The sequence below is a fragment of the Lepidochelys kempii genome, chromosome 3 (assembly GCF_965140265.1).
Source record: "Lepidochelys kempii isolate rLepKem1 chromosome 3, rLepKem1.hap2, whole genome shotgun sequence".
NCBI lineage: Eukaryota > Metazoa > Chordata > Testudines > Cheloniidae > Lepidochelys > Lepidochelys kempii.
Window position 1 is genome coordinate 121,631,684 of NC_133258.1, and position 14,185 is coordinate 121,645,868.

A 14,185-nucleotide genomic window follows, 5' to 3' on the forward strand; every position below is an offset into this window, starting at 1 on the left:
AGGGAAAGGAAAAAGGACCAGAAAGACCCTAGAATTACTGGAAGGAGGGAAAAGAGAGGCTCTGGAGTCTTCTCTGCCCACTCCTAGCAAGCCCCCCAGAAGCAAACAGAACAATTAGGGTGTCACAGCTCTGGGTGGACCATGTCTAGCTGAAGTGAGGGTGGAGCAGAAGAGCAACCACTGTGAGCAGATGCTCCCCACAATTCCTGAGAAACAACAACAGGAAAGGCCTGAAGTTATAAGCAACTGAAAAAGGAAGACTGAAAAGGGTTATAATGGAAAAGGCTTGCAGCAGCATTAGCTTAGTTTCTGTGTCTTCTGGCCGTGACAGTGAGGGAGAGTAGGACATGAGGAGAGATGAGAGGTGCAGATGGACCTGCTGGCAGCAGGGTTCTGGAGCAAGGGAGCTCCAGTTCATCCCCATTTCCATTAATCTGTCTACATACAATTCTACTGTTTCCCTCAAGCGAAACAGCCCATTCTCAGAATGAGATTTAACCAAGCCGTGAGGGCTGGATGGCATGCAGGCCTTGCGCAGTGATGCAGGGAAAAGCAGGAGGCCTCCCTCTTCCCCACGACTGACACAGGTGCCACACATAGCAGCAGTCTCTGCTTGGGGAAACACATGGACTGTTTGCTCCTGCATCACCCCTTGGGGAGCAGGGCACCTAAAAGGGAGCATGAACCATGGCTCCACTCCACCCTCAGCACCAACACATAGGGTGGAGCTGGTACACCCAAGGGAGCAGATTGTGGGGGTACACATGTATGCACACAGAGAACCCCAGGAGACACTGCTCCTACTTGATGTACAACCATCCTAGCCCTCCACCTGATGTGGTGGCAGCTCTGTATCAGCCCCGTATGGGCCTCTGACTTAAATGACACAATCTAATCCTAACAACACAGATAGCCTAGGACCGGACTCTGCCACCTACACTCATGTTAAGTAGTATCTTAACTCGGCAGTTAGTCAAACTGCCATCGTTGGGGGTACTCGTGGAGAATGGTGCCACCCTCTTCAAATGAGGGAGGCAGAATCAGGTCCCAGAGTCTGTGTGATCACACTGGGTTACAGAATCCGCACTGTTCTGGTTGGTCAGTGCAACCTGCCAGACCCAAACTAAAGGGTATATGCAAGAAATGTAACATTTACTGGCAATGTTGAGTCAATTTCTCATTACAAAAACCCTGTCATTGAGTGAATTTGACATTGACAAGCTCAAAGAAGAGGAAAATGCATAGTCAACCAAGGAGATACATAACAAAACCCAAAATTTGATTGACAAATATTGGCTTCCCATTAGCTTGTGTGCTTTTTCTGCTCGCATAATCCTAAAATGCTGCCCATCTCAGTCACAATTTAAAAGATTCCATGCTGGCAGAGACTGAAGTATGCAGAGGTAACCTGAACCAGTGGCAGGGCAGAGAGGATGAGACTGTCTTACCACCCTAGTTAATTATTTCCTGTGTGCTACAATATATAACCTGATAATGCTGCTCTTTGTACATACAGGGTCAATAGACTGTCTTTTAGATAGGGTAGCTACGCTTGTTATTTGTGAAAGTTATCTATTATTGCTGGAGTAAACAGTGACTACAACAGTTCAAGCTGCCTAAGTGTTTCCATTATAACTCGCCTATTTCAATGGCTTATAATTCCACAAAAATTTTGCCTTTTTAAGTTGAAATTTTCTTCTTCTGCTCTCTACCCAACAGACAATTTTCTGGGAAAGTTTGAGCAAAAATGGTTCAGTCATTTTTTAGTAAAGAAGGGGAGGTTTTTTTTAAAAAAATCCCCACATTTTTGCACTTATAAAACAACCTTTATAAAATATTTGAGAGTCGGGCTTTATTATTTGCCAGTTTGTGGCAAAAAGCTGATGTTTGACAGCAATATACCCCAATCCTGCAATAAGCTCTGAATGAGCAGACTCTTGTTAAGATTTGTTCAAGACCACATAGGAAGTCAGTCTTGGGGCTGGGTTTAGAATTTAAGGTTCCTAGTTCCATGATCAGACATTTAGCCCACTCTTCTCTGGTTATCATTAAAGATGCCTGTCGACCCATAATATTTTATAAAAGAATCCTGGCTAAGACCCGATCCTGCACTGTGAATTCAATGCAGATTCATGTGGGTGCAGCTGCACTCCGCTCACACAGCCTGCAATGTAGAATCAGGGTAGTCAAAATTCATTATTATGAATTACAAATGTCTATAACTAAGTCACTGCCTGGATAAAATATTACATATGTTTTTGTTTTGTTTTATTAATTATCATTATTCCATTTGCTTTTATCCCCATAAGGAAGTGAATGAGTTGCAAAGGATCTGTGCTTAAATGAAAAGGTGTTATTTTATGTTTGCTCTGGGAGTATGAAAGTCCTGAGATCTCTAGAAACATTAAATCAGATCTTGTTGGATGATCTTTCAATTATACTGAAGCACGGTCACTTTTGAAAATTGGAGCTAGGCTTCTAAGTCACTTAGGCCTTTTTGAAAGTTTTACCTTAGGCGTCTGTTTCTCTCCAGATTTTTATACCATGCCAATCGCATAGTACACGAATGCGTTAAAAAAGAATAAAATAATACTTTTTAAAAAGTTTAACTGTGAGAAACTATATCAGTCAACTTGACTGTGCAGTTAATGCTATTGCAAATTTTGGAACTTACTTACAAACAGCCATTCTCATCTCATATGGAGTCATCAACTGACCACTTGGGACTAGCCTGGTAGCCCCAGGATCAAGGGACATTAAAAGTGACTGAAAGCCACCTTTATAGCCCCACTCCCAATGTCCTAGTCTGACTCTCATAAGGTTATTTCAACAAGCACAATTTTAAGTATAGTGGCATGTGACTTCTATTTCCACTTGCATGACCACTCAATATCTGGGTGTCTGATACAGGCTCTCTTTAGATAGTGGCTGAATACAGTACAGCTTGAGGATATCCTGAAATGGTTGCTTGAGGTAGGTGCAGTGGTTCTCAAACTGTGGATCTAAGTCGGTCGCGACCCCATTTTAATGGGGTCACCAGGGCTGGCCTTAGACTTGCTGGAGCCCGGGACTGAAGCTGACACCCGAGCCCCAGTGCCCGGGGCTGAAGCCAATGCCCTGGGCAGAGGGGCTGTGGCTTTGGCCCCCCAACCCAGGGTAGCAGGGCTTGTGTGGGCTCTGGCTTCAGTCCCCCATACTGGGGTCATGTAGTAATTTTTGTTGTCAGAATGGGGTTGCGGTGCAATGAAGTTTGAGAACCTCTGAGGAGATTGCCTAATGGAGAGGACCATTAGTGCAGATTTCATTGCACATGAATTTAAATAAAGTAATTCTGCCCTCAGGTCTGTGAAGTCAAAGGTTGTTATACCTACAAATCTCTGGACAGAACTGGGCTCTGGATGTTTATTTTCACAATATCCTTCCATGGATATTGGTGCAGATTTGGCCCCCTCATTGTCATTTTATATGAGAAATAAAAACTGAATTGTTAACAGCTTCATGCTCCAATTTATTCATTATTTAAAAAATAAAATAGGAGACTGATCAGCGTGCCCAACTGCATCTCTTTTGCTTCGTGCTATGTTTCCATATAATTTTGCCCAAGAACTCTTGCTCTTCTTGCCTAGTGGAGCTGATCCTTAGTGCAGATTTTAATGCACTCATCTCTGTTTTTTCTTTAGCACCTATATGCTGAACACATCATTTATAGCCATAGACACTGCCCATAGCAATTCTGCTCTTTGCATGCCACTGTATTGAGAGTTTCTCTAAGCTTCCCTCCTGTCCCACCTTCATGACAGTGTTTCTCTGTTATGGCTGGAAGGTTGCAGGAGGACATCCGCAGCAAGTTACTCAATGAGTATGAAACTCATTCATGAAACCAGGATAATATAATCAATTCCAAGGCCAGAACGGACCATTGTGATCATCTTGTCTGGCCTTCTGTATAACACAGGCCATAGAACTTCCTCAAAATAATTCCTAGAATGTAACTTTTAAAAACACATCCAAACCTGATTTAAAAATGGTCAGTGTTGGAGAATCCACACCATGATCCTTGGTAAATTGTTCCAGTGGTTAATTTCTCTCACTATTAAAAACCTACTCCTTATTTCCAATCTGAACTTGTCTAGCTTCAGCTTCCAGCCAATGGATTGTGTTATACCTTTCTCTGCTAGATTGAAGACTCATTATTAAATATTTGTTCCCCATGTAGATACTTAGACACTTCAGTCAGTCTCTGCGTGGCCACAACATTGCTGGCCTCTTCTTACAGGAGTGACTCTTACCAAGTTTTCTGGCATACCTAGCAAAAGTGAACGCATATCAGTAGCCCAGGCAACCTTCTTGTTCCAACGCCTTCTGACAGTTCAAACTTAAGTCTTCTTAATAAATATAGAGATCAAGTAAACATTTCACAACCTGCCAAAAGGCACTGGTGTGGAGGGGACAACTCATGCATAAACTCAGCCAAAACTGAATTTAGCTTGGGCTTCGGATGTGAAATTCAGCGGTAATTATTATTTTAGTGTTACAAAGACAAGTGGAAACTTCTGGCAGATTCTGTATAAAACAACAACTCTTTGCACTTATGTTCCCTCAATGATCTCAATGCACTTTAGAAAGGTAAGTTAATTATAGTATCCTGTAGGGCCAGAAGCAGCCAAAGCCAGGACTCAGTGAGAGGGGGCAAAATGTGGCCCAGCCAGGACTACCCCTTCCCTGGACCCACAACTGTGTAGGAGAGACCGCACCACAACTCTTGGAGCACTAGATCTTTCTTCTCCTGCCCTCCACCATACAGCCCTGGGGAAGAACTGCAGAGAGCAGCCAGCCAGAGACTCCATCTGCTAAGAGCAGAAACAGCCAAAGCTGGGAGCTCTGGACATTCCAGTCAAAACTGGAGAAAGTTCTGGTTTTCTCTGCCCTGTGCTGAAAGGCAGTAAATTCCAACCCTCTCTCCACCTCAGCTTCACTCCACACCTGATCCTCTTATCCTCTCCTCTCCTGTCCCCTTCACCCCACTTCCCTTTCCTAGCCACGTAAGTTCAGACCCAGGCAGTTGGGTGGCACTGAGAGACCAAGCTGCCACTCGACCCACAACATTCACATTGCTGTTTTTAGTCCTGCAGTAGGCCCTGAAGCCGAGGGATTGAAGGCAAAGGGGTATCCTCTTTCAGCACCAAGAGACAAGAGGAAAAGACTCCAGGAGCTGTGGCCCATGGTGGGCAGAGGAATTGCTTTTTGTTTGATATTTTTCACAAATTCTATGTTGAAGAATAGAACTATGCCCCAAAAGAGGCTTGGACATGGCAATGAAGCTTTCCTGGGCTGCAGAAACAGGGTAGCAAGCCCTACCCATGGGTATCAGTGATACTAACAAAAGCATTTCTTTGCTGGTATTAACTGTGTCTGAGAGTTTGTCAGCATAGCTGTAACAGAATAGCTATAATGACAGACCTTTTCTAGTGTAGAGCTGCCTTTATATTTTTATTTAAAGAAAGCTACCATAGAGTTCACACAAAGAAGAACCAAAATAAAACACTACCGCTTGTTCTGATTCATGTGCATTGTAAATGTCATCTCTTTTCTCTGGGGGACATGATATTTAGACACTGCTACTACAGTGGAAGATGTCTTTCCATAAAAGGGCTTATTGGGGATCCTATTTTAAAAGCTGTATTTGCTTTCCATAAAATCTCCTGACCTGAATAATTAAAAACAGCTTTGATCTCTGTACTTTTAAAATATTATAAAGACCCCAGTGATTGCAGCTTATGCATGCCCTTATCATTGCTAAATGAATCCTGACACTAACATTTTGGCAAAGATTAAGATTTAGATTTAGTAAGGTCATTGCTAGCATTTACCAACTCAGATCAAAATAGTTTCATCCCTGATCAATTAAGTAATTTTAATTTATGTTCCACAGTCATTTTTGCCTTTAGGCAGCAAATGAAGTCTATTACATATTGCGACAGTGAACGCAGCAAAAAGTTTGATGTGAGTGACTGGGATGTCTTTTCAACACTTCAACTCATGAACTTTGGATATAATTTTATTTTCCAGATTCATTTACCACATCATGATCTCCTTGCCTTGGGAAGAAAACAGTTCAGAATTCTTCCTGGTTTAAATTAGTCTGGGGTTCTAGACAAAAGCAACCTATTACTGAGACTTTTGCTTTTGTTCTATATAATAATCTCTTTTGGACACAGTATAAAAGGAGTTTGAATTCTATTGCTTTTTGTGTACTGCTGTTTTACATTTTAAAGATATACAGAAATATCCTGAATTCCTCACTCATCACTTAAGCTAAAGGGGATAAGAACTTCAGAATATATGGCATAGCTTTTAACCACGGAGACAATATAAACAGGTACCAAGTGAAAACAGGAATAAAAGGGAACACAATGTCAGTTGTATGTAAATTAGGAAGTCTTTCAATGGTACACTCATGTTAGTCAATGGTATGTCATAATGTATATGAAAATGAGAGAGGGAAAAGATGGTCTTGTGGGCAAAGCATGAAACTGAGATGCAGGAAACTGGGAGTTTCTGCTCTGCCAGAGACTTCCTGTGTAGAGCTGGGTGGGATTTCAAAAATGCTCAGAATTGGCCCAACTTTGCTCCCACTGAAGTCAATGGTAAAATTCCCATTGACTTCAATAGTAGCCAAGTTAGGTTACAGTGCTGAATGCCTTTGAAAATCCTATCCTTATACTCATTTTACAGATGGGGAGCTAAGACACTGAGAGACTAGCAGAACTTTGCTACTTCCAAGGAGTGTCATGAGGGTAGTTTCATTAAATGTATGTGAATTGCTCTGGCTCTCTGGTGACAAAAGCCTAAACATAAGGTAGGTGGTGATGTCCTACTGCATATTTTATTTGCTGGTGGAGAATCCATTCTTCATTATTATTTTAAAAAAAGACCTGAATGTAATACAAAAATAAAAAAAGACAAATTAAAAGAGAAGAAATGCTAATAAAATAATAATAAAATAACATATGACCCCAGAAAGAGTGATGGAAGGAAATCCATGCCTCATACAGTGTAAAGGGAAAGGAGGAAGAAACAAGGGACCACCACATTCCTAGAGGGTATTCACATTCAGCTATGGTCAGGAGCAGGGAGGGAATGTGGCAGGAAAAAAGTAGCAGAAAAAAGGCAATGAGAGATCTGGTTGCATGGTAGGCCGTGAAGAAGCTGCAACACCAACAGCAGTCTAGCACTTACCTAAAAACAAGACCAGCCAGATCAGGTCAAAGCCATGCTGCTAAAGAAAAGAGGTGAGGGGTCTGATTTGCAAAGCCATTTCCTCTCTGGAAGCGGAGGGCCTGAAGGATTGTGCTTTCATTTGCTTTGATGATCTCTGAGAGACTTTTCTGGAGATTCTCTATCAACTGCGAGTTGTTTTTTCTTAGCCTTTTATTTCCCTAGATCTTTCCTATCTTCTTCTTTCTGTCTTCTTGTGATTTTTCCTCTTCCTCCTTCCCCACAGCTTGGACTCTAATGAAAAGTTAAGAGCAGGAGTCATAAACTGGGAAGAGACCTTTATGCTCCCAGGATAGGACACAAAGAATACAGAGGGACCATGGGGTCACCCTTTATACAGCCTGTCTTTCACTTGTTTCTTCGCTTCCTCACAGATGGATCTGTAATTAACTTACTTTGTACATTATACAGATTATGCCAAAAAGCATTTGCTTTGAATATGTGATTTTACTCTCTAGAGGCTGGCTCACAAAATAAAGGGGAAAAGACTTACTACTACCAAAAGGAAAGGGCCAAATAACGATATTTAGCTACCAGCCCAAGTAGGGCAGCTGTGAAATTGCTCCATCTCCTGGGCAGCCCAAGGAGGGTGTTAATGGATGGCCACTTCCCAGGCACCCCCTCATGGCCTGGGGTGGCTCTGCAGCAACCTACCTCAGTTTCTCTCTCTGACAAGGCTCCTCAAAAACTCATCACCCAGCATATATCATTTTAAAACATTCCCCCTCTGGAGAGGGATCCAATTTGTTTAGTCCATATGTACTTCATCCCACTGGTCACTGGTTCAGTGATCCAAACAGTTCTGTCTCCTTAAATCAGGAGCCCCAAGCTCTCCTTCCCAGAGCTGGGTTCAGTTCAGTCTCTCTCTTTCCTTGGACTAGGAGTCCCCAGCCCTCCTTCTTAGGATCGCATTATAATCCCAACTGTTCCCTTACTCCCTGCAGCACTCATCTACAACTACTTCCTCAACCCAGCTACAACTTCCTCCTCCCATTTCTTGTTCCTCTCAGGTTCTTCAGAGAAGCCAGCTGCCCTCACTCAGGCTGTTAATGAGGCACAGGTGGTTTGGACCAGTTCCCTCTTAAAGGACCAATTCACCCTGTGACAGAGGAATTATTTCTGAAAGAGAGACAATCTATTCATAAGTAGCCCAGTGTGCAAGACTATACAAGATGATGCAGCCTTTAATATTAACTTTCTGATGGGACCAACCCACTTTATGGGCTGTCGGAGAGTTGGTGAGTGGCATGGCATTATTGCCTCCCTTCACGCTTGGGGGGGCCCTCTGCTCCCAAGGCTGTGCTGAGGAATGCTTCTCATGCAAAGGGTAAGGGGCTCCACACACTTCCCCCAGGCTCGTTGCATCTGCATAGAGTCTTCACAAACTGACCCTTAAAAAGAAGTCCTTTAGCAGCTCACGTGGCTGAAGTCCGTGTTTCTGAAGGAGTATGATTCTGGCAAGACTAACTAGATTTGCATAGAAACTGATTTTTGTTTTGAGGAATCATCTCTTTCTGTCTATTGTAGCGGGTGATATTACAGGAGGATCTTCAAGGCTCACTGAGCACTGTAAAGCCCATATAGGGGTGGAGAGGAATTAAGGGTTCTACAATACAGAAAAGTGACAGGAAGAATTAAAAAAAATAAAACCTTACCAAACCCCTGCAGCCAGAAGAAATGTGCCTGAGGATATATAAGTGGTAACATATGATCATTTCATGGCTATCAAAACGTATGTTAGTTTGACTGCTTTATAAAATATTGAAGTGTAGACAAAAGTTACCTTTCAAGCTGGCAGCTCAGAGCGTGATTTTTTTTTTTTTACATGCTACATGACACCAACTCATAACAACAAGATGATGTTGTCATAGGAAACACCACCAACTGGAAGAGAGAACAACTTTTAACAGATCTCAGTAGCATTATCTCTCAATAATACAGAAGATAAAACAGTACCATCAAATATCCAAGGTAGGGAATGCTAACTCAATTCTACAGCAATTCCACAGTCTAGGGGTTTACTGGACTATTTCAATATGATCCCTCATATCTGTTGAATCAAATGGACAAATTGATACGTGGTGTAAATGTGTGCCACTCCACTAGCCTCTAAATACTGCACAGATTTAGAATGGAGACATGAAAAAAATGGATGCTCTGACCATATCTCCCACTTAAGAATCTAAACTGTACTCACAACTCTGTACTCCCTTTCCCAGAAGAGAGGAATAATAATAAAAAAAAAAATCACTATTGATGAGACATGGAAACCTAGATTTTTAAAAGGGAACAAAATTATTTTGTTTTCTTCAACTTTGTATGCCTAAGTGGAGAGGCTTTGAAGAGAGCTAAATGTCCAGCCTCTGAAATTCAGGGCATTTTAAGTTGTCTAAAGTTAGGTACCCACAAAGAAAGACACCAAAAATAATTTAGTCGGTTTGAAATCTAGGTTGTAAATTTTATTTGAAAACTAGAAAATAACTGTATTATCCATCTTCCCCAGCCCCATTTGTGCTGAGGTACCGTATATTATCTAGCAAAACAGGATGATCCACATTTTGAAAGTAGCTGACAACACTAGCAAAAGCACACTTGCATACATATATACAGAAAGGCAGAGCAGGAGGTGATGGACAAACACATGTGAAGGAAAGGGAGGTACATTCTCCTAAATTTGGTACACTGAGATATAACATATTGGCTTACAAATTGTGAAAAAAAAATAATAAAACACACATCGTACTCAGTACAATAGAATCTGTATAATATTTGTGTCCTAGATGTAAACACATTGTGTTTAGTGGTCTGAGCAGCAAACTGGGCATGAGGAGACATGAACCTGCAAACCTCCTACACGTGGAACACTCAATGATGTCAATGGTAGCTCCATGCCCAGAGGCCCCTTAATGTCTCAGGGCCTCAGTCTCCCATATGCAAAATGAGAATACTTTACCCAATTTAGTAAAATACTTTGAGATCCTTGCATAAAAGATGGTAGACACAATGCATTGCTCTCATATGGCTTTGCACATATGCAAGGAATCTTAAGTCTTCTGTCTGGAGAAACTGTGATTTTTCTTTTCTATCAGGTGAAAGTGAATAACTCCACTGTATTCCCTTGGTTTCATTGAATAAGTATTTCCACTATGACTGCAGTATTGTTCTGAAGTACAATATACTGGATTAGATTTACAGTTAGTTCAAAATGGAATTATTTGTTTTGCAGTTTGTGACATAGGCAACCTTAATTATAAAAACAATTTTAGTTAACATCATGGCACCCAAATATTTTTTATGCTCAGGTATGAGATATGCTTTGTCCTTAAGGAGACTAGCTTTTGGATTCTTAATCTACCAAGTGTTCAGATTTAATTGCTAATTAACTGGAATTAAGTATTAGAGATTTTCTTTGTTGTTGTAGGGTTGAATGAGTATAGGGATAATTATTGAATGTTTCATTATCCATCCTGTACCTAATCCATTTAACACAAACTAAATTGCATCCACACTGCACTACAAGAGCAAGTCTCTGTTGTTTTAATTTGAAAGATGAAGATTTGAAATAAAGAATTCAATTTAAAACAAACGAACTAGTCGTTAAAAAAATAGAGAACATACAGTTCTTCCCTTCGTTTATGTCAGTATGATACTCAGCTGTCTTTTAGACACACACTATATTGGGGACAGTTTGTGATACTTCCAACCAGATTAATTTTTTTAATTACATTTTTATGAGCGTTTAGTGCTTGTGAAGAGGATAGAAGAGACAGCTCTGGAGACAAAATGTACATAGGAAGTAGCAGTGCATGATTGCCAAGACTAACCTGCCAGTGTCCTAAATTCTGTCCTGACAGTGTGGAAGCCACCGAGTCTTTTCATGGACTTCAGTGGGTTTTGGATTGGATCCCTTGGCTGGATCTGAAACATTATTTTAGAATTGAGAAGCTCTATTAGACTGATCCAAAGCCCATTTAAACAATGGAAAAACTCTTACTGGTTTCTCTTTATTTGAATCTGGCTTTTTGCCATTACCAACAGGCATAGAAAGGATAGTTTCTCCATTCATTATTATGGTAATTTCTGGAGACAAGGAAGTAATATACTAGGCCTGATTCTAATGACCTTATTTACATGGGTATAAATCCAGAGTAATGCCACTGAAGCCCATCTAGTTATACCAACATTAATGAGATCAGGATCAGGTCTGGTGTACTTATACCATCAGCTCAGTGGAGTTGTAGGGTATATACTATATGTTCATATAGGATTATATAATTATAATTTCCCACAGTACCTCTTAAAGTAATGTATGGGTTACAAAGTCTGAAATAGATGGATAGTTGTTAAAAATCACTTTGTTATTATGAGCAAATTAAAAAAAAAATCTGACAGACAATTCTCCACTCTACTTCCTTTCAATGATGTTCAAGTTTCAGAATAGCACTGTCAGGTTTAAAGAGTACTTAGTCTAAAAATAAGATGAGTGATTGCAGTGTTAATCCAGATGGAACATCTGTTCACTGAAAATAATATTTGTAATAAATTGTACTTTTAATGTCCCCCCCTCCCCCCCCCAAAAAAGGCACATAACATCTAAATAATTTTGCCCAAACACTTAAGTCGATTTCCAAATAATTGAAAATATTGGAAAGGTGAGAAGGTTAGTGAGTTAGAATAATATTGAAAATGAATTTAACACCCCCCAATATTTGGCATTTATATATATATAGATTTTTATTGTGGATTTAAAAAGCACTTTACAAAGGGTGGGTAATATAATTATCTCTGTCTTACAGATGGGAAAAGTGAGGTGCAGAGAGTGGAGGGTCTCACAGCAGGTCAGGAAAACAAGGATTAACAGTATCCTTTTACAACAGGGTTCCCAAACTTCTGAAAGTTGAATCCCCCCTTTCAGGGAAATGAAATCACTTCTGCTTCTCCACCTCCCTCAGATAATTCTTAGCATCTTTTCCCATTGTGGAAAATGTTAAGGTTGATCTACAATATGATACTTCCTCTCATGCTTTAATTAGCAATGAAATAGTTAACAGTGCTCACCTTTAAAGTATCCCTCCTGGGATCTGAGTTAGCATTCACTGAAATGAATGGTTAAGTTCTCACCTTGGAGAACTTTTTCTAGGCTCTCTGCAAATTCAGGCAGCTTCTCTGTATCAGATGAACTTCTTGTTTTGAAGATTTTCTTTGCAACCATAACAGATAGAAACTTACTTTTAAAAAAATAAAATAAAAACTGACGCTCTGGAGAACAACTAAGAGATCTGTCCAGACTCCCTTCCCCCTTACTGAGGGTACAGCCCACACTTCAGGAAACAATAATGAAAAGAATAGTCTGTTTTAGCAAAAGTCTGTATATTGAAAGATGTGATTTTCTGGGTAACCTACCTGGTGTTTGCTATTTCATTCCTGACGATCAAGATGGTTCATATAACAAGTGTAGAGAGAAGGCACCACAGAGTCAAGGAGGCTCAGACAAATCCTGTCCCACTTGCGACTGGGACTCCAGAAGAGAAAATGGCCTGAAAGCCTTCTGATTGAAGTAACGGTTTTGATCCCAATTGCCAGAGCAACAAAAAAGGCATTTCTTTGCAAAATACAAAATAGAGGCCAGGAAAGGTCACCACAGACCTTTTGAATATATCAGAAAACAGATACTCCCCCCCGCCAGAGTATGGGGAGTAGAAGGCTGAAGAAAAGAGTTAGAGAGGGAGTTTCAAGGGGGAAGAGTGTGCCCAGCCAGCAGGGCCGGCTCTACCTTTTTTTCCGCCCCAAGCAGCGAAGTGCCAAAAAAAAAAAAAAAAGTGGAAGCCAAAGAAGAAAAAATAAAATAGCCGCCACCAAAGTGCCACCGAAGAAGAAAAAATAAACCGCCGGGCTGCCGAGGGAGCGGTGTCACCCCAAGAACGGCCAAAGTGCCGCCCCTTCTGATTTGCCACCCCAGGCACCGGCTTCCTGAGCTGTTGCCTAGAGCAGGCCCTGCCAGCCAGAGCTCCTATCCTTAGGAAAATCCTGGGCCTGCTGCTAATACAAGACCATGCATAAGCACTAACTCCAGGGCTGGAGCCAGTGCCGGGTTTACAATGGCACCAATGGTGCCATGGAGCCGGGCCCATGCTCAGAACGGGTCCGGCCTGCTCTGCTTGCACTGTGCCCTGAGCCCCTGCCAGCCACTGGGTCTCGGGGGGGCTCTGGCCAGAGGGAATCAGGGGGAGCGTATTCTAGTGTTGGGCAGGGGGGCTGTGTGGCCCACCCCCGAGGGGAAGAGGCATGCTGGCAGCACAGGGCTGGGTGGGCCATTGTGCGCCTGGCAACTGGCTGGCTGGCCCCTTGCTCTGGGGACTGACTCCCCCCCGCCCCGTGCCATGCTTAATTGCCCCTATGGGGGGGCCCACAAATATGTTTGGGGCCGGGCCCACAAAAGGTTAATCTGGCCCTGGCTGGAGCACCCATGGAAAAAAATAGTGGGTGCTCAGCATCCACCGGCAGTCCCGTGGACCAGCTCCTCTTCCCCCGCAGTGCCTCCCACCCACCAGCTGGCCCCAGTCAGCTCCTCCACTTCCTCCTAGCGCCTCCTGCCTGCTGCAAATCAGCTGTTCAGCAGCGTGCAGGAGGTGCGGGGGTGGGAGGGGCATGCTTGGGGGAAGGGGCGGAATGGGGTGGGAAGAGGTGGGGCAGGGGTGAAGCAGGAAGAGGCTGGGTGGAAGTGGGGCCTTGGGGAAATGGGTGGAGTGGGGGTGGGACCTGGGGCAGGATGGAGGTTGAGCACCCGCAGGGAAATGAGGAAGCCGGCACCTATGAGACCCCGTATATTGCCTGTAAGGACTTCATGGAAAATGCCAGGGCAGAGACCAAGAGAGACAAGACACTTATCAGGACAGAGACACTGCCC

General features: G+C 42.4%; 1 protein-coding gene across 2 annotated transcripts in view; it reads right to left on the reverse strand.

Annotated features, from left to right (window-relative positions):
- Positions 1–9,100, reverse strand: part of AGPAT4 (1-acylglycerol-3-phosphate O-acyltransferase 4) — a 154,280-nt gene extending 145,180 nt beyond the window's left edge. The window contains exons 1-3 of one of the 2 annotated variants that reach the window (XR_012158120.1): positions 9,062–9,100; positions 8,934–8,961; positions 7,240–7,512 (exon numbers count right to left, since the gene is read on the reverse strand). The gene's annotated coding sequence lies outside the window, so the exon portion shown is untranslated. The remainder of the gene's footprint in view (positions 1–7,239; positions 7,513–8,933; positions 8,962–9,061) is intronic. The other variant, XR_012158118.1, reaches the window with a different exon arrangement.
- Between the last annotated feature and the right edge of the window lie 5,085 nt (positions 9,101–14,185).